Raw genomic sequence first — 19,184 nt, 5'->3', positions numbered from 1 at the left:
AAGCCTGCCTCCTCCTCTGCCTATGTCTCTGCCAATCTCTCTGTGTGTCTCTCATGAATGAATAAATAAAATCTTTTTAAAAAATGTAAAAAAGAATTAAAAAAAAAGATTTTATTTATTCATTCATGAGAAACACAGAGAGAGAGAGAGGTAGAGACACAGGCAGAGGGAGAAGCAGGCTCCATGCAAGGAGCCCGACATGGGACTTGATCCCGGGTCTCCAGGATCCACTGGAGCCACCTGTGCTGCCCAAAATGTAAAAAAAAATTTAAAATATGGAAAAGGCAAGGCATAAGTTGAAAGAAGATATGTGCTACACATGTAACCCACAAAAGGTTGGTATTCAAGACATGTTAAAATATCTAACAAATCATTAAGAAAAAGACAATTTTTAGAAATGTATGCTATATACATAAATATATACTCATTTGTGCTGATGGGTTTAGAACATGCTATCCGAAAATATAGCAATTTGGCATATTGAATATTTTAAGCTGAAGGAATTTGATCCAGAGGAAAGAAGCATACTTATTTCCAAAGGCAAATGGATGCCAAGAAAAATGCTAAATAACGGGGCCTGCTAAGTGTCCCCCAGTTTATTGCAGTTACCTCATACTCCTTAACCTGTCATATTCATCCACAACCTATTATGTTCTTCCATTGTCCATTCTTCAATCAAACCTAGAGTAAAAGTACTCAGCTCTAACTGCTTCTTCAGGTCTTCATTTTCTTACCAAGGCTCTCATGTCACATAAAACTTACATTAAGTAAGTTTGTATGCTTTTCTCCTGTTAATCTTTTTTTTTGTCAGGTTAATTTTCAGACACAGAGAGAGTAAGAGGTTCAAGGAAAACTTTTTCCTTCCCTACAATATTTAATCAATTTACATATTCTTGCTGACAAATATTCAAAATATATACACTGAATATCTGCAATACATTAGGCATTACTCATGGTGCTAAGGATATAAATTCTGTACTCATGAAACTTATATTCTTGCAGATATGCAACTCACAAAAGTGGAGAATGCAAATAGCCAATAGACACATGAAAAGATTTTCATTTATTATCAAGGAGATACAAGTCAGAGCAGCAATCAGATTCACTTTTAAACCCATTGTCACAAAAATTTTAAAGTTAGACAATATCAAATGTGGAGTAAGTTTTGAAGCGACAGGAACTCATACTACTACAGGGTGGTGGGGCGATGGGGATTGCTAATTGCTAAAGTAATTTGAAGGGAATTTTGAAAATATACAGTAAATTTGAAGATGTGCTTGCAGTCTATCAGAATTTTCATCTCTAGGTATATAATATTCATCCAAAATAATAAGCTATAATGGAATAAGGATAGTATGATATCACTGCATAAAGTAAAAACCACACAAAACAATTATATGTTTTGCTTAAGGATACATATGTATACTATGAAATTATACATATGCTTAATGGAATGATAGCACTGCCTTAGAGGTAGTGCTTCATTCAAGAGGGAAAAGTGGGAAGGCGTATGAACAAAGGATTTAAATACATTGGCAACTATTTCTTTCAGCTAGATAGTGATATTCCTGTGCCTGCTGAGATAGTCTTTATATAGTTTTGCTTGTCTTAAATATTGAAAAAAAAAATGGGAATGCCTCAATTCCAATCAAGACCAGCAAGAGGTAATCCCAGAAAGACATGATTGGAATGTTATTTTAACTAGAAAGCAGAGATCTAATGAATGTTGTTATTTCATTATCTCTACAGAAGTCATATATTGGCAGTCTTTTTTGTAGGGCACTGAGCTGTTTTGTAGGGCACCAGTAAAGGGGAAGCTAAAGAACAAGAAATGCTCATTGAATCTGGAAGAAATGCAAAGGAGAGGATTTTATACCTGTTTGACTTGACTGAGAATCAGATAATGTGCTTTCAAAATAACATCTGGTTATAATATGGTTATAATATGTTAATATTATCACTACAAAATAACAAATATAAAAGCAGATATCTCTACATATAAATCATATGCACCATAAGAACTAGGATAATGTCTTTATCACCTTTGTATGAAGGTTGACACATAATTCCTTAACCTCTTGAGTTTGTGATTCGATCAACTTTCGATATATTTACCATTTTAAGTTCCTTTTTTTTTTCAAGTTTTTATTTAACTTCTACTTAGTTAACATATACTGTGATAGTGGTTACAGGAGGAGAATTTAGTGATTCATCACTCATATATAACATCCCGTACTCATTACAAGTGCCCATCACCCATTTAGCCCATACCCTGCCCACCCACCTTCCAACAACCCTTAGTGTGTTCTCTCTTAGTGTGTTAAGAATCTCTTATGGATTGCCTCCTTTTTTTTTTCTTCCTTTCCCTATGTTCATCTGTTTTTTTTTAATTAAATTTCACATAAATTCCAAATCATATGGTATTTTGCTTTCTCTAACTTCTTTCACTCAAAATAACACACTCTAGCTCTATCTACATTGTTGCAAATGGCAAGATTTCATTCTCTTAAATGGCTGGTTGGTAATATTCCATTGTTTATACATACTATCTCTTCTTTATGCATTCATTACCTGATAAGCATTTGGGCTCTTTCCATAATTTGGCTATTGTGGATGCTGCTGCTATAAACATCAGGGTGCATGTGTCTCTTCAAATCAGTGTTTTTGTATCCATTGGGTAAATACCTAGCAGTGTAATTGCTGGGTCATAGTGTAGTTCTATTTGTAACTTTTCGGGGGAACCTCCCTACTGTTTTCAGAGTGGCTGTACAAGTTAGTATTCCCACCAACAGTGGGAGGAGGGTTCCCCTCTCTCCACATCCTTGCCAACATCTGTTGTTTCCTGTGTCATTAATTTTAGCTGTTCTGATAGGTGTGAAGTGACATGTCATCATGGTTTTGATTTGTATTTCACTGGTGATGAGTGATGTTGAGCATCTTTTCATGTGTCTGTTGGCCATTTGTATATCTTCTTTGGAAAAATGTCTATTCTGTCTTCTGCCCATTTCTTAACTGAATTATTTGGTTTTTGGGTGTTAAGTTTCATAAGTTCTTTTTCTTTTCTTTTCTTTTCTTTTCTTTTTCTTTCTTTCTTTTTTTTTCTTTTTTTTTTTTTTTTTTGGTTTTTTTTGTTTGTTTTTTTGTTTTTTTTGTAGGTTCCAGATTGGGTGTAGGGCCCAAAAGTTGGCTTGAACTCATGACCCTGAGATCAAGACCTGGGCTGAGATCAAGAGTCAGACACTTAACTGACTGAGCCACCCAGGTAACTCTTGATAAGTTCTTTATAGATATTGTTTATTAATCCTTTGTCACATATGTCATTGGAAAACATCTTCTCCCATTCCATAGGTTGCTTTTAGATTTGCTGACTGTTTTGCTCACTGTGCAGAAGCTTGTTATCATGATGAAGTCTCAATAGTTCATTTTTATTTTTGTTTCTCTTGCCTGCAGTGACAGGTCTAGTAGCACGTTACTACAGCTGAGGCCAAAATGTTACTGCCTGTGTTCTCTAGGATTTTGATGTTTTCCTATCTCACATTTAGGCCTTTCAACCATTTTGAATTTACTTTTTGTGTGTGGTTTAAGAAACTGGTCCAGTTTCAATTCTTCTGCATGTGGCTGTCCAGTTTCCCCAAAACCATTTGTTGAAGAGACTTTTTTCCATAGGATATTCTTTCCTGCTTTGTCAAAGATTAGTTGGCCGTATAGTTGTAGGCCCATTTTGGGTCTTCTAATCTGTTCCATTGATCTATACGTCTGTTTTTGTGCCAGTACCATACTGGCTTGCTGACTACAGCTTTGTAATATAGCTTGAAGTCTGGAATTGTGGTGCCTCCAGATTTGCCTTTCTTTTTCAAGATTGCTTTGGCTACTCAGGGTCTTTTGTGATTCCATAAATTTTAGGATTGTTTGTGTGAGCTCTGTGAATAATGCTGGTGTCATTTTGATAGGGATTGCATTAAATGTGTAGATAAATTTGGGCAATATAGACATTTTAACAATTTTGGTTCTTTTGATCCCTGAGCATGGGATGTTTTTTCATTTCTTTATGTCCTCTTCAAATTCTTTGGTGTTTTATAGTTTTCAGAGTATGATATTTTACCTCTTTAGTTAGGTTTATTCCCAGGTATCTTATGGTTTTTGGTACAATTGTAACTGGGATAGATTCCTTGCTTTCTCTCTCTGCTGCTTCGTTATTGGTGTACAGAAATGCAACAGATTTCTGTATACTGATTTTGTATTCCGAAAGTTTGCTGAATTCATATATCAGTTCTAGGAATATTTTGGTGGAGTCTTCCAGGTTTCCTACCAAGAGTATCATGTCATTTAGGAACAGTGAAACGTTTGACTTCTTCCTTGCTGATTTGGATGGCCTTTATTTCTTTCTGTTGTCTGACTGCTGAGGCTGGGACTTCCAGTACTAGGTTGAACAACCAGGGAGAGTGAACATCCCTGTCTTGTTCCTGGATTTAGGGGAAAGGCTCTATTTTTCCCCATTCTGGATGATCTTAGCTGTGAGTCTTTCAGACACCTTTATGATGTTGAGGTATGTGCCATCTATCCCTACTTTGTTTGAGAGTTTTTTTAATCAAGAATGGATGCTGTACTTTGTCAAATGCTTTTTCTGCATCTATTGAGAGGATCAGATGGTTCTTATTCTTATCTTTTCTTTTCTTAACATTGTGGATTATCACCTTGATTGATTTGTGAATACTGAACCACCTGCGCAGCCCAGGGAAAAATCCACTTGATTGTGGCAAATAATGTTCTTTGTACACTGTTGGATTTGATTTGTTAGTGTCTTTTTGAGAATTTCTGTGCATACCTGTTCATCAGGGATATTGGTCTGTAATTCTTCTTTTTAATGGGGTCTTTGTCTAGTTTTGGAATCAAGGTAATGCTGGCCTGGTAGAATGAGTTTGATGTTTTCCTTCCATTTCTAGTTTTTGGAACAGTTTGAGAAGAAGAGGTATTAACTCTTTCTTAAATGTCTGGTAGGATTCCCCTGGGAAGCCATCTGGTCTTGAACTTATGTTTGTGGGGAGATTTTTGATTACTAATTCAATTTCTTTGCTGGTTATCAGTTTGCTCAAGTTTCCTATTTCTTCCTGTTTCAGTTTCAGTAGATTGTAGGTTTCTAGGAATTTGTCTATTTCTTCCAGATTGCCCAGTTTGTTGGCATGTAATTTTTCGTAATATTCTCTTATAATTGTTTATATTTCTGTGATGTTGGCTGTGATCTCTCCTTCTTCATTCATGCTTTTGTTCAAAGAACCAACTCTGAAAGAATCATTTTCGTTGATCTCTTCTACTGTTTTTTGTTTGTTTGTTTTTCTATATTATTTTTTTCTGCTCTAATTATTTCCTTTCTTCTGCTGACTTTAGGCCTTATTTGTTATTCCTTCAGGTATAGGGGTAGGTTGAATATGTGAGACTTTTCTTCCTTTTTGAGGTAGGCCTGCATTTTTATATATTTCTCTCTTATGACTGCTTTTGCTGCACCCCAAAGGTTTTGGACCATTATGTTTTTATTTCATCTGCTTCCATACCCTTTTTCATTTCCTTTTTAATTTTCTGGTAACCCATTCTTTTTTTTTTTTTTTTATAGTATGCTCTTTAACCTCCATGTATTTGTGGTCTTTCCAAATTTTTTCTTGTGGTTGACTTCAAGTTTCATAGTATTGTGGTCTGAAACTATGCATGGCATGATCTCAGTCTTTTTGTATTTATTGAGGCCTGATATATGACCCAGTATGTGATCTATTCTGGAGAGTGTCCAGCATGTACCCCCCCAAAAAATGTGTATTCTGTTGCTTTAGGATGAAATATTCTAAATACATCTGTTAAGTCCATTTGGTCCAATATGTCATTCAAAGCCATTGTTTCCTTGCTGATTTTCTGCTGAGATGATCTGTTCATTGCTGTGAGTGGAGTGTTAAAATTCCCTTCTCTTATTGTATTATTGTCAGTGAGTTTTTTTTATGTTATTAGTTGATTTATATGTTTAGGTGCTCCCAATTTAGGGGCACAAATATTTACAATTGTTAGATCTTCTTGATGGCTAAATCATTTAATTATGATATAATGCCCTTCTTCATCTCTTGCTATAGTTTTTGGTTTAAAATCTAGTTTGTCTGGGAAGCCTGGGTGGCTCAGCAGTTGAGGATTTGCGTTCAGCTCAGGGAATGGTCCCAGAGTCCTGGTATCAAGTCCCACATAGGGCTCCCCTCAAGGAGCCTGTTTCTCCCTCTGCCTATGTCTCTGCCTTTCTCTGTGTCTCTCATGAATAAATAAATAAAATCTTTTTTTAAAAATTTGAGTTTGTCTGATATAAGTATGGCTACTCCTGCTTTCCTTTGACATTTTTTTTAGCATGATAGATGGTCTTTCAGCCCCTCACTTTCAATCTGAAGATGCCTTTAGGTCTAAAATGAGTCTCTTCTAGGCAGCATATATATAGGTCCTTATTAAAAAATCCATTCTGATACCCTATGTGTGTTTTTTTTTATCTGTTTTTGTTTTGCAAGAAAGAATGAGTGTGATGTGGTGGGGGTTGCGGGCAGAGGGAAAAGCAGAGAGAATATCATGCTGGCTCCATACTCAGTGCAGCGCCCAATATGGGGCTCAATCTCATAACCCCGAGATCATGGTCTGAGCCAAAACCAAGAGTCAGATGCTTTACCAACCGAGCCACCCAGGTCCCTCTCCCCATATGTTTTGATTTGAACATTTTCCATTTATATTCAGAATGATTATTGATAGACATAAATTCAGTGCCATTGTATTACCTGTAATGTTGGTGTTTCTCATGGTGTTTTGTTCTCCTTTCTAGTCTTTATTGCTTTTGTTCTTTTGTTCTTTTTTTCTTTTTTCTTTCTTTTTCTTTTTTTGTTCTTTTTGTTGTTGTTGTTCTTTTTTTTTCCATTCAGAATCCCCTCTAATATTTCTTGCAGGCTGGTTTAGTGAAAAACTTTAGTTTTTGTTTATTTGGGAATCTCCCTCCCATTTTGTATGACAGCTTTGCTGGGTACAGTATTCTTGGCTGCAGATTTTTCCCATTTAGCACATTGAACATATCATGACACTCTCTTTTGGCCTACCAAGTTTCTGTGGACAGATCTGCTGCAAACATTGTTGGCTTCCCTTGTAGGTTTCTTTCCCTTGCTGCTTTCAGGATTCTTTCCTTGTCTGTGTATTTTGTGAATTTGACTATGATATGTCTTGGTGATGCCTAACTTTTATTGGATTTAATGGGATTTCTCTGTCCTTGGATTTCAAAATCTATTTCCTTCCCCAGATTAGGGAAGCTTTTAGTTATAATTTGCTCTGCTCCTTTTTCTTTATCTTCTTCTGGGACTCCTGTGATATGAATGTTATTACACTTTAAGGAGTCACTGAGTTCCCTAAGTCTACATTCATGAAAGATTTATTTATTTATTTATTTATTTGTCATTAAACTCTTGTTTTAATGAGTCTCAAAATTCTGTGACAGATTTCTGATCAAGTTGTTTCCATTAAAAAGTACTGATTTTAAAAACTAATAACTTAAAACTTCCACACACGCACACACACAAAAAATGGTTCACAAAACATTCTCCTTTCCTTCTAAAGGTTTTATGATGCATTGTTATCATTAACCAGTCTTTTACTATTAAACTTAAATGGCCAATTGACACGAACAGTTCTGACCATTCTTCCACCACTGATTAAGATTGAGGTGGCAGGTATTGGGGATAATATTCATTTAGCCTTCTGAGCTTTCTGAGCAGGCTTGGTGACTTTGCCAGCTCCAGCTGCCTTCTTGTCCACTGCTTTGATGACACCCACAGCAACTGTCTGTCTCATGTCATGAACAGCAAAATGGCCCAAAGGAGGATAGTTAGAGAAGCTCTCAACACACATAGGTTTGCCAGGAACAATATCAACAGTGGCAGCATCCCCAGATTTCAAGAACTTGGGACCATCTTCCAGCTTTTTTCCAGAACGATGATCTATCTTCTCCTTCAGCTCAGCAAACTTGCCAGCAATGTGAGCTGTGTGACAATCTAGCACAGGTGCATATCTAGCATTGATTTGGCCCAGATGGTTCAGGATAATCACCTGAGCCATGAAGCCAGCTGCTTGCATTGGTGGGTCATTTTTGCTGTCCCCAGCCACATTGCCATGATGAACATCTTTGACAGATAGTTCTTGACATTGAAGCCCACATTGTCCCCAGGAAGAGCCTCACTCAAAGCTTCATGGTGCACCAGTTTCAACAGACTTTGTAACATTGTAACATTGTTGTAACATTGACCGGAGCAAAGGTCACCACCGTGCCATGCTTAAGAACACCAGTCTCCACTCGACCCACTGGGACAATACCAATACCACCAATTCCGTAGACGTCCTGGAGAGGCAGACACAGGGGCTTATCAGTTGGATGAGTTGGTGGCAGAAAGCAATCCAGAGCTCCAAGCAATGTGGTTCCACTGGCATTCCCATCTTTATGGGTGACTTTCCATCCCTTGAACCAAGGCATGTTAGCACTTGGCTCCAGCATGTTGTCACCATTCCAACCAGAAATTGGCACAAATGCTACTGTGACAGGGTTGTAGCCAATTTTTTTAATGTAGATGCTGACTTCCTTAACGATTTCCTCATATCTCTTCTGGCTGTAGGGTGGTTCAGTGGAATCCATTTTGTTAACACTAACAGTTAGTTGTTTTACACCCAGTGGGTAAGCCAGAAGAGCATGTGCACGGATCTGCCCATTCTTGGAGATACTTGCTTCAAATTCACCAACACCAGCAGCAACAATCAGGACAGCACAGTCAGCCTGAGATGTGCCTGTAATCATGTTTTTGATAAAGTCTCTGTCTCCTGGGGCATCAATGATGGTCACATAATACTTGCTGGTCTTGAATTTCCACAGGGAGATATCAATGGTGATACCACGTTCACATTCAGCTTTCAGTTTATCCAAAACCCAGGCATACTTGAAGGAGCCTTTTCCCATCTCAGCAGCCTCCTTCGCAAATTTTTTGATAGTTCTTTTGTCAATCCCACAACATTTGTAGATCAGATGGCCAGTAGTGGTAGACTTGCCCGAATCTACGTGTCCAATGACGACGATGTTGATGTGAGTCTTTCCCTTTCCCATTTTGGTTTAGGTTTAGCGGTGGTTTTCATGATACCTGAGTTCTGGTGGCAAACCCATTGTGAAAAAGAAGATTCCCCTTTTTAAATATTCATCCTAACCCTCAATGAAACAAACCCATTCACCCTTGCTTGTAGGGTCACAGCTTTGGAAGTTATTCCCTGTGATCTTCTTATTTGCTGAAAATAAAGTTTACTTTGCACAACAACTTAACCTGGTGTAGTTTCTATCAGTCATCAAGGAATGAACTCATGTTGGTTCAGTCACACTATGATGACACACACTTGACTTGTGTCTTTCCACAATGTCAGCTTTATTCAATCATAAAGCAAGGTTAACGTAATTGTAAAGTAGGTTCAGAATTCCAAATTTACTGGCATTTCACTATACATTTAACTTGGATTCATACACATCACACAAAGGAAAACACAAAGTCACACAACAGACAAGATACATTAAGTTGTAAAAAGTTAACGAACCATATAGAATGAAGTCAGTCTGAGTACAAAATTGAAGTGAAGCCTCTGTCCAGTCCAGGTCAGCTTTGGTGTGTACTGCTTAATATGTTCTAGCAAGAAATGACAAATACCCACCATTTGCTTCAACGTGGATGGAACTGGAGGGTATTATGCTGAGTGAAGTAAGTCAGTCAGAGAAGGACAAACATTATATGTTCTCATTCATTTGGGGAATATAAATAATAGTGAAAGGGAATATAAGGGAAGGGAGAAGAAATGTGTGGGAAATATCAGAAAGGGAGACAGAACATAAAGACTGCTAACTCTGGGAAACGAACTAGGGGTGGTAGAAGGGGAGGAGGGCGGGGGGTGGGAGTGAATGGGTGATGGGCACTGGGGGTTATTCTGTATGTTGGTAAATTGAACACCAATAAAAAATAAATTTAAAAAAAATAAAATAAATAAAAAAAATATGTTCTAGCAGTGGAGGGCTCTATATTGTTCAGAGATCAACTGAGCAGAGCCTTCAGCTGCAGTTACCTTTCAAATGTGGTCAAAGATAGAAGAGTCAAGGTCTGAAGAGCCTGAAAGTTTGATGCAGTTGTTCTCCCTTTTCAAAGGAGTTTAATAAGTGTTAGGCCTTGAAGGCCCCTTCTGGTTCTAGTGATTCTCAGCTCCTGGTTCTTCCAGGTTCGAGTGGCTCTACTATCAGTCCTTTGTACTGATGCTCTGTGCTGTTTTTGGTGATATTTGATCTTAGCTTCAATACCAGTGTATGCTTACATCACTGCTTGACATGAGTGACTCCATATTGCTCTCTACATACTCCTCTTAGGAGGGTAACCTTGCCTAAACAATGCATTTCTTGCTAATAAATTACTTCTTTTTTTAATGCCTTCTCTCTGCCTTTAAAAACCTTTCTTTTCTCTAGTTCAGTGGAATTCCCTTCTACTTGCTAGAGAGGCTGCCAAATTCCTGAATCATTTAATAAAGTCAGCTGGATCTTCCAATTTACTCAATTGAATTTTGTTTTTTATTTTTGTTTTTAAAAAGTTTTTATTTATTTATTCACTTAAGTAATCTCTATACCCAACAGTGGGCTCAAATTCATGACCTAGAGATCAAGAGTTGTATACTCTTCCAATTGAGCCAGCCAGGTGCCCTGAATTTAGTAGAAGGAACAGTGAATGTGAGATTTCTGAAATGGGAGCAATCTTGATATTAAGGAACAAATTTGAATTCTGTAGGAAAATGGAAGACATCATTTTCCATTTGATACTGCGTTGGAATGCAGAATGAAATGAAACAGATGTAAAATGAAATCATAGAATGCTGATGTGTTTATCCTGTGTGAGGTTTAAACTCATCACCAGGCATTCATGGTTTTTTTCCTGCACACACACCCCAGCTGTACTACTCAGCTAAAAGGCACCACTTTGATATTCTCAATACAGACAGATCCACTCCCTCACCCACAACCTCACACATTGATTTACCCCTCAGTTTCAAAATCAATTTATTAAAATCTCACTCTAAAATAGTAATTCAATAACAGTTGCTAAAAATAAAATAGAAACGACTCCAGTTATTCTACAATGGGATCTCACAGTTAAGTCAGCTAAAATAAAAAGTAATCCACCATGAAAGAAGAACATTGATGGAACCAATGAGGTAAGTATTCATGTAAGGCACACTTGGTGACCGAAGCATATAAGTATGAAAATATGAAATGACTATCCGTTTAATATTCTAAAACCTCTTTATATTAATGTGAAATACTTTGTTAATCCTCTAACTGATTTATGTCCTGAAGGGTCACATAATGTAATGACAAGAATATAAATTAAGCTAAACAAAAGTCAGTGTATATCAATAAAGATAGCTTCTAATTTAGCTTTCTTTTTTTTTTTAAGATTTTATTTATTTATTCGTAGAGACACACAGAGAGAGAGAGAGAGAGACAGGCAGAGGGAGAAGCAGGCTCCATGCAGAGAGCCTGACATGGGATCCAGGGTCTCCAGGATCACACCCTGGGCTGCAGGCGGCGCTAAACCGCTGCGCCACCGGGGCTGCCCCTAATTTAGCTTTCTGTCTTACATTTGTTTCTTCAGCAGATATCCAATAAAGTTTGACCTTAATAGGGGGATAGCAGTAGAGAAACACACTGTTCAGGCAGAGGGAAAATGACCAGTGTTGAATTCTGAATGATGCTTAGACAATGTCAGCTGCTGTAGAAATCCTGAGAAGAGGAGCTAAAATGAGGGAGGTCCAAATCAGTGAAAGGTTTACCAATCTTCCCCCAAAAACTATAGGATAGGGGCACCTAAGTGGCTCACATGGTTAAGCATCTGCCTTCAGCTCAGATCATGATCTCCAGGTCCTGGGATTGAGTCCCATGTCGAGCCCCACATTGGGCTCCTGGCTGAGTGGGGGAGTCTGCTTCTCCATCTGCTTCTCCCCGCTGCTCATGCTCTTTCTCTCTCTCTGTCTCAAATGAATAAATACAATATTGAACAAACAAACAAACTTCAGGAAAACTAGGCATCCTAGATTTGTGTAGGGGTTCTATAATGAGATTACCCAACCTTATAATTGGATTAACCTGTCACTTTCCTAGGACTATTTTAAAGAATTTAGGAAACTGCCTTTTTGAAACTCCTTTAATTCTTTATTAATATTAGACTACACCTCCTAGCTTGCCTCTTTTTTACAGACTAAATAATGGGTTAACAAATTCCCTGCAACCTATTTTTGTATAGCCTGTAGGCTAAGAGTGGTTTTTTAAATGGTTGGGAAAAAAAATCAAAAGAATAATAATGTTTAATGACCCATGAAAATTATATGAAAATCACATTTTAGTGCCCATAGTTTTATTTGAACACAGCCATGCTCATTTATGTATTATATGTGATTGTTTTTACACTACAATGGCATAGTTGAGTGCTTGCAACAGACATAAATGTCCTACAAAGCTGAAAATATTTTTTTCCTGGCTCTTTAAGAAAAAATAGTTGCCAACCAGATTAACTCATGCATGTAAAAGTCATTGTGAAAGTGGTAGATTAGCCAGGTAAGTGGTGTAAACAATAAGTTGACAAGTTTTCTTTGGTGATCTTACAATGAGGAGGCTTTAAATAACAGACTATAGGTGTTCAGTTCCCTTTAACAAATCTCTATTTCAGCCTGATACCAGTAAATATTTGATCATCTAGCTTCCTTTATTCTAATTGTGATTTGACTTCAAGGTAGGTCAGTCTGTAGAGACAACATTCACATTTCCCCCTCTCTGCCAGTGATTTTTTACCTTACAAATTAGATTGGGCCCTTGATTGCAATTGGCTTCCTCGAGAGCTTGAGGGCTGGAAGAGAATGTGCTCCTCATGCAGAATTGAGCATTCTAATCTCAATGTAATTGTAAATTAATACACTGACTTTCCAAATTTTCAAGGCCAGCTCAATAGCCCACTTAACACTGGTTCATTTTCAAGAGATGGACTCACTCTTGGTGAACTCATGGCAGTATCTGGAATATACCAGGTTCCTAAGAAATTATATTGATTATTACTAAAGACTTACCTCTAGTGGAGATAATGAATTGATAGGAGATATTTTTCAATGAATTGCATACCAGTTTATACACTACAATTAGAGTCTATTCAGTGTGAATCAGTTCCCTTAAGCTTGCTTTTTCCTAAATGTTCAAAGAAACTTGAGGTCCTGGCCCTGCAAAACAAAGGATTAGAACCTGGAAATAATTTGTCTGAGTATTATTTATTATTTATTTACCCAGTGCTTACTGAATATTTACCATATGCAAATCACTGCACTGGCTTCTGGGGTTCAAATATGAATAAGACATAATCTCTGCCCTTAGGAAGCACACAACACTCAAACAAAGTTGTGAATACAAAGATATAGATAGGACTTATGACAAGGACACACGAGGAGTGCCTTAACCTAATCAATGGAGACTTCAGAAATGGACTGCCAGGGCTAAGCTTCAAGAAATGGATAACAAGGGATCCCTGGGTGGCGCAGCGGTTTGGCGCCTGCCTTTGGCCCAGGGCGCGATCCTGGAGACCCGGGATCGAATCCCACATCGGGCTCCCGGTGCATGGAGCCTGCTTCTCCCTCTGCCTGTGTCTCTGCCTCTCTCTCTCTCTCTCTCTATGTGACTATCATAAATAAATAAAAAATTTAAAAAAAAAAAAAAAAAAAAAAGGAAATGGATAACAAATCTGAGAAAATAAAGACTCCTGGGAGTAGAGGAGGTGAAGACATGAACAAGGCAGAGACCAAAGAACATTATAGTTTATGGTGGAATGTATGGTACACTGGGGTGGTAAGCATGAGCCAGAATAAGGTTTCATCTTTAACATTTTTAGGATAATGCCGGGGAGTCATTGAAATGACCACTAACATTTATTGAGCAGGGTACTGTTTTACATTCTTTAAGTCATTTAATGTATTCAGTGACACAGTAAATAGACACTATTATTAACCGCATTTGTCAGATGCAAAAACTAAGGCTTAGAGTGGTTAAGTAATTGTTCCAAGACCAGGGAGCAACAAATGGCAGAACAAGGATTTGAACTAAAGTCTTTCTAACCTCATAGATATTCAATAGAAGCACTGTGTAATAATACCAAGCCCATATATTTTGAAGGAAAGTCATCCAAACAGCAGTCACTGATTCTTTCTGCTTTGATTTTCTTCTTCTTCTTCTTTTTTTTTTTTTGAGACTGCTTTGATTTTCAAGTTAGACTTGGAAGAGTCATTCTGAACCCGACCTCCTCTTGAAAACAACACACAAAACCCTTTGCATTTGAATTGAATCTACTTGAGGAAACATATGTGAAGAAAAATACAAATGCCAAATATGGGCAAATTATATTTCACAAAATTTGTTTCCATCCTGCCCTTTAAAGATAATTTCAAAGATGGTAAATATCCCATCTAGTTTTTGCATTTCACTTACTCCTTCATCAAGCCCTATCCAAAAGAGTTCCACTTTTAAATAGTCAAGGTTTGAGGACTTCAAAATAGAAGGGAAATAAACATTAGTGTTTTAAGTGACTTCAAGGGTCAATCTTCAGTATAAAGGACTGGGTAGCTCCAAGTTTACTCCCATAAATTCCTCTTCTAGGATTCTTTCTGGGAGAATATTTATTTAAAGTACAGTAGACACTTGAAATCGTTAGATTAACATTCCTAAGTGTGAAAAATTCATCATAAATTCCTTTAAGCAATTCGCAATTCTTCTGGGTCATAATTTTGGATTTTTAAGAGAGCAGGCTGGTCTCAAAGTCCAGAATTAACTCTTAGATCAAAAGCATAAACTTCAGGGAGTTAATGTCCATGTCTTTTTCTAGTATCAAATCAGGATAAACAATGCAAGACTCCTGCATGTCCTAGGATGTCCTAACGGACACTCAGAAGCTTGACTCTGTGTAATATCACCAAATGGCAAGAATATGGGCTTCCAGAACAAAGAGTAAAATGTATTTTTGTTACTATTCTTGCTGCTCTTCAGCTTGTGTTAAAATCTCTTACAGCTTTCATCTAGCAGGATTGCAGGCCTCAGATTAAAGTACTCATTTTTCTAGGTAGTATGGAAACCAAAGAATATATTCTCCTAGACTAGTTTAAATTGTAGGTTCCTTGCTAAACTCGAACCTAATTAACTCTTAAACCATCTACCTTGGATAATTAGAAACAGAACATCTGCCTCACCTTACACATTACATTTTTTTCCTTTATGACCCATTAAATTTCTGCTAATTACCACCAGAAAGGGGAGGGAGGGGAGTCCATTTATAACTGACCTTTGTAGGGGAGGAAAACTTTTCCTCTACCCTTCTAGATTCTTTCGGCTGGTCTATTAATTAAATTAACATAAGAGATTAACAGGAGAGAAACAAGTTTAATTATGTAGTATGGGGCCCCATAAGAATGTGAGACCCACAGTCAGGCATTTGAGATTTATATGCCATCTTGAGCTAGGAAGAAGGAGGTCAGGCTCTGAGGCTTCAAAAGGAAGGAAAAAAATTCACAGGAAGATGGGAGAAACAAATGTTTGCCTTGCCACACAGATAATGGACACAGAGAGGAATCTAATTCCCCTTCTCCCCCCCTTACCACATTTAGCCCATATTTTTTAGAGTTATCTCTGTTGATAATTGTCTTCCTGGACCATGACCTCTATCTAAATTCTTTTTTTTTTTTAAGATTTTATCTATTTATTCATGACAAATATATATATATAGAGAGAGACAGAGAGACAGAGAGACAGAGACAGAGACACAGGCAGAGGGAGAAGCAGGCTCCATACCAGAAGCCCAACGCAGAACTCGATCCTGGAACTCCAGGATCGCGCCCTGGGTCAAAGGCAGACGCTAAACCACTGAGCCACCCAAGGATCCCCTATCTAAATTCTTTTAAGCAGGTAAGGGGGGAGATACCACCTTGCTGGCCTGAACTTCCTTTGGGAGCACTGCATGGGCTTGTCAGCTGAGGAGCCGCCCGAGATCTGCTGTTTCTCCAGGAAAGCTGAAGCTAGACATAGTTTATAATGGTGCTCATTTAGCAGACAGCATCCACAATGTGAAATTCCTGCAGTTTCTAGGTGAGGCCCTTTCTTCAGTTTGCCCATAACTGGGAGAGGTACTTTTGCTTCCAAGAATACTGAATTTTGCCAATTACTGTAAATCCAAATAAATATGCAGGTTTCTTAAACCCACCCACCCACACACACACACACACACACAGAAAAGGCCCCAAAAAACAGTCTTTTGGGCCTTGATTGATTTCAGCTCAAAGAAATCCACACGCTAAAGCGGTGCATGCCCCTTCACCTTCTAGTTTTCCAGCAAATTCAGTGTTCTCTTTTCTCACCTATATTCTTACTGTCTTACTCTAAGACCCTGGACAAAGTCTGTCATTGTATGCTGGCTATTAAGATCAAGGAGAGGTTTGCCTAAATTGGAACCGAGGATATTGTAGAAGTTAATGTAATATATTCAGAGACTCATCTAGAAAAATATTTGTAAGTGTTTCCAACTTTAAGTCAGACTTGAGTCCCTTCCCATGATGCCAGTGGGATTTACACTTTAATAAAAATATTCTTTTTTAAAAAAAAGATTTTATTTATTTATTCATGAGAGACACACAGAGAGAGAGAGACAGAGACAGAGACACAGGCAGAGGAAGAAGCAGGCTCCATGCAGGGAGCCCAACATGAGACTCGATCATGGGTATCCAGGATCACGCCTTGGGCCATAGGCAGGTGCTAAACCACTGAGCCACCCAGGGATCCCCAATAAAAATATTCTAATATTGTCCAGTTTCTATCTTATTTGGATCTTAGATAGTAGTTCTGATAACTGAAACCAACATACATTTCTGTCTGTATGTAAAACAATTCTGGAAGAAATAACTCTTTCCTGCTTTTGTGTTATCAATACTAGGATCAAGCAACAATACCTTAGCTACTTCTCTCTTAAGAAATACTTATTCATAGAAAATAAAACTATGAACCAACTAAAAAGGCTTATTCATCAAGTTTACTTGTCAGTACTTTTTCAAGAGCCTTATCTCCCTCTCTTATACAATTCAAAACTATAAGGGGGTACACTTTGTCTAATCACTCAAATTCCTGCTTTGCCAGACCCACCATAAAAATCTCCCTGTCCTGGCCTAAAACCTTATAAATATTGTCTCCTGACTTTTCCCTTTCAGGATGCTCTTAAGATTCTGTCAATGTGATGTTTTTCCTTATTGCAATAAACCTAACAAACTTAGTTCTGCTTGATCTATGGGGCTTTTAGCTGAGCTTTTATGAAGTAGATTTACAAATTAAAGGTCCTGATTTTACCAAGGTAATTTGCCTAATCTCCCTCACTTCCTCCCAAAGGAAACACTCTCCTGATTTTCATGTTAATCATGCCCTTGCCTTTCTTTACAACTTTTACAACTTACTTTCTTCCTATCTCTCAACAAATAGAGAAGGAAAAAAAAAAATTTATTGGGAATCATGCCATAAAGTAACTGGAATTGATTCCCTGCTCCCCAGAATTCTCAGCAAGTTAACTAGAGATTCATCTGGTCATTTCATTTTTCTGGCAATAACAAGACCTCAAATCTTATGCAACTCAATTTTGGGGTACCATTTGTCATACATTAAGAAATAATTTACTGTGTCATTTTTAGTTATGAAACACTGAGTACAGCAAGAACAAAAACTGTCTAAGAAAAATGCAACATTGCCACTGTTTAGTGACAGCTTACAAAGTAGAACTGTCTTCTGAGAGTTTCTAAGAACCTCATCTGACATCAGGGTCCTGTAAAACATACATAGGGTTGTAGTGCGGAAGCCTAGGAATAAATATCCAGAAGGAATATGGTCAAGGAGTGGGGAATTTCTGCTAACTGTGGCCTACATCCTAAGTCTCAGGAGTAGATCAAGAACACTTGTGTGAGGTAAAATGAAGATTCTCAGATAATCCAGGCAGCAAGGGAGAAGGGGTAGCAATACAAATAAGGCAAACGCAGACAAGATTCTAACCTCAGGTTAAACATGGCAGTGGGCATCTTGGGGATAACATTCTAATGTGCCTACAGTTATATCTACCCAATCTGGACCAGTTGTTGTCTACCCTTGGTGCCTGCTATTTATTTGTGATTTCCTTTCACTGTCATCTCAACCATTCCTTTTGCCCATTTCCTATATTTCATACCCTTATTCTTTCTTAGTTTTCTCATTTTGGTGGCACATATGCTCCAGTAGTTTTTTTTTTTTTTTTTTTTAATTTATTTATTCATGAGAGACATACAGAGAGAGGCAGAGACATAGGCAGAGGGAAAAGTAGGCTTCCCTGGGGAGCCTGATGCAGGACTCAATCCCAGGACTCTGGGATCACAACCTGAGCCAAAGGCAGATGCTCAACCACTGAGCCATCCAGGTGCCCCTCCCACAGTAGTTTCTTGAGGAAGGATATATGGAGATAATAGTCTTTGGAAGTTTTTCCTTTTTAAAAAAAGTCTGTGCAAGTTTTCATATACACCAGCAACTGTTTGATAATTTGGATGAATAGAGTTCTCTGTTTTCAAATAAATTTTCCTTCAGAATTTTTTTTTTAAGATATTCCTCTTTTTGTTTTTTTAATTTTTATTTATTTATGATAGGCACACAGTGAGAGAGAGAGAGAGAGGCAGAGACACAGGCAGAGGGAGAAGCAGGCTCCATGCACCGGGAGCCCGACGTGGGATTCGATCCCGGGTCTCCAGGATCGTGCCCTGGGCCAAAGGCAGGCGCTAAACCGCTGCGCCACCCAGGGATCCCTCCTTCAGAATTTTTACAGCATTGCTGTACTATTTTCTAGCATCCCAATGATGGGGCTCCAGATACACAACCCCAGCATATGGTACCTTGGCATACTACATATGTTAATTTGGAGTTTGAGAAAACACTAGAAGCAGGAAAGTCACTCTGAACTCTTTGCTGTGCCCTCTTCTTCCCCAAAAAAGAGATAAGTCTTCTATCTGAAAGATAACCTCCCTGTACCAAGAGGAAGAGAGGTGTTCTTATA

The 19,184-nt window shown here is 37.9% G+C and overlaps 1 pseudogene; it reads right to left on the bottom strand.

The window, feature by feature from the left end:
- Positions 1–7,692: 7,692 nt before the first annotated feature.
- On the bottom strand, positions 7,693–9,164 carry LOC112665675 (elongation factor 1-alpha 1-like; annotated as a pseudogene).
- Positions 9,165–19,184: the final 10,020 nt, after the last annotated feature.

Source organism: Canis lupus, chromosome 27 (assembly GCF_003254725.2).
Source record: "Canis lupus dingo isolate Sandy chromosome 27, ASM325472v2, whole genome shotgun sequence".
NCBI lineage: Eukaryota > Metazoa > Chordata > Mammalia > Carnivora > Canidae > Canis > Canis lupus.
Note: the sequence above shows the minus strand (reverse complement) of the source record. Positions and strands in the feature narration are given on the sequence as shown.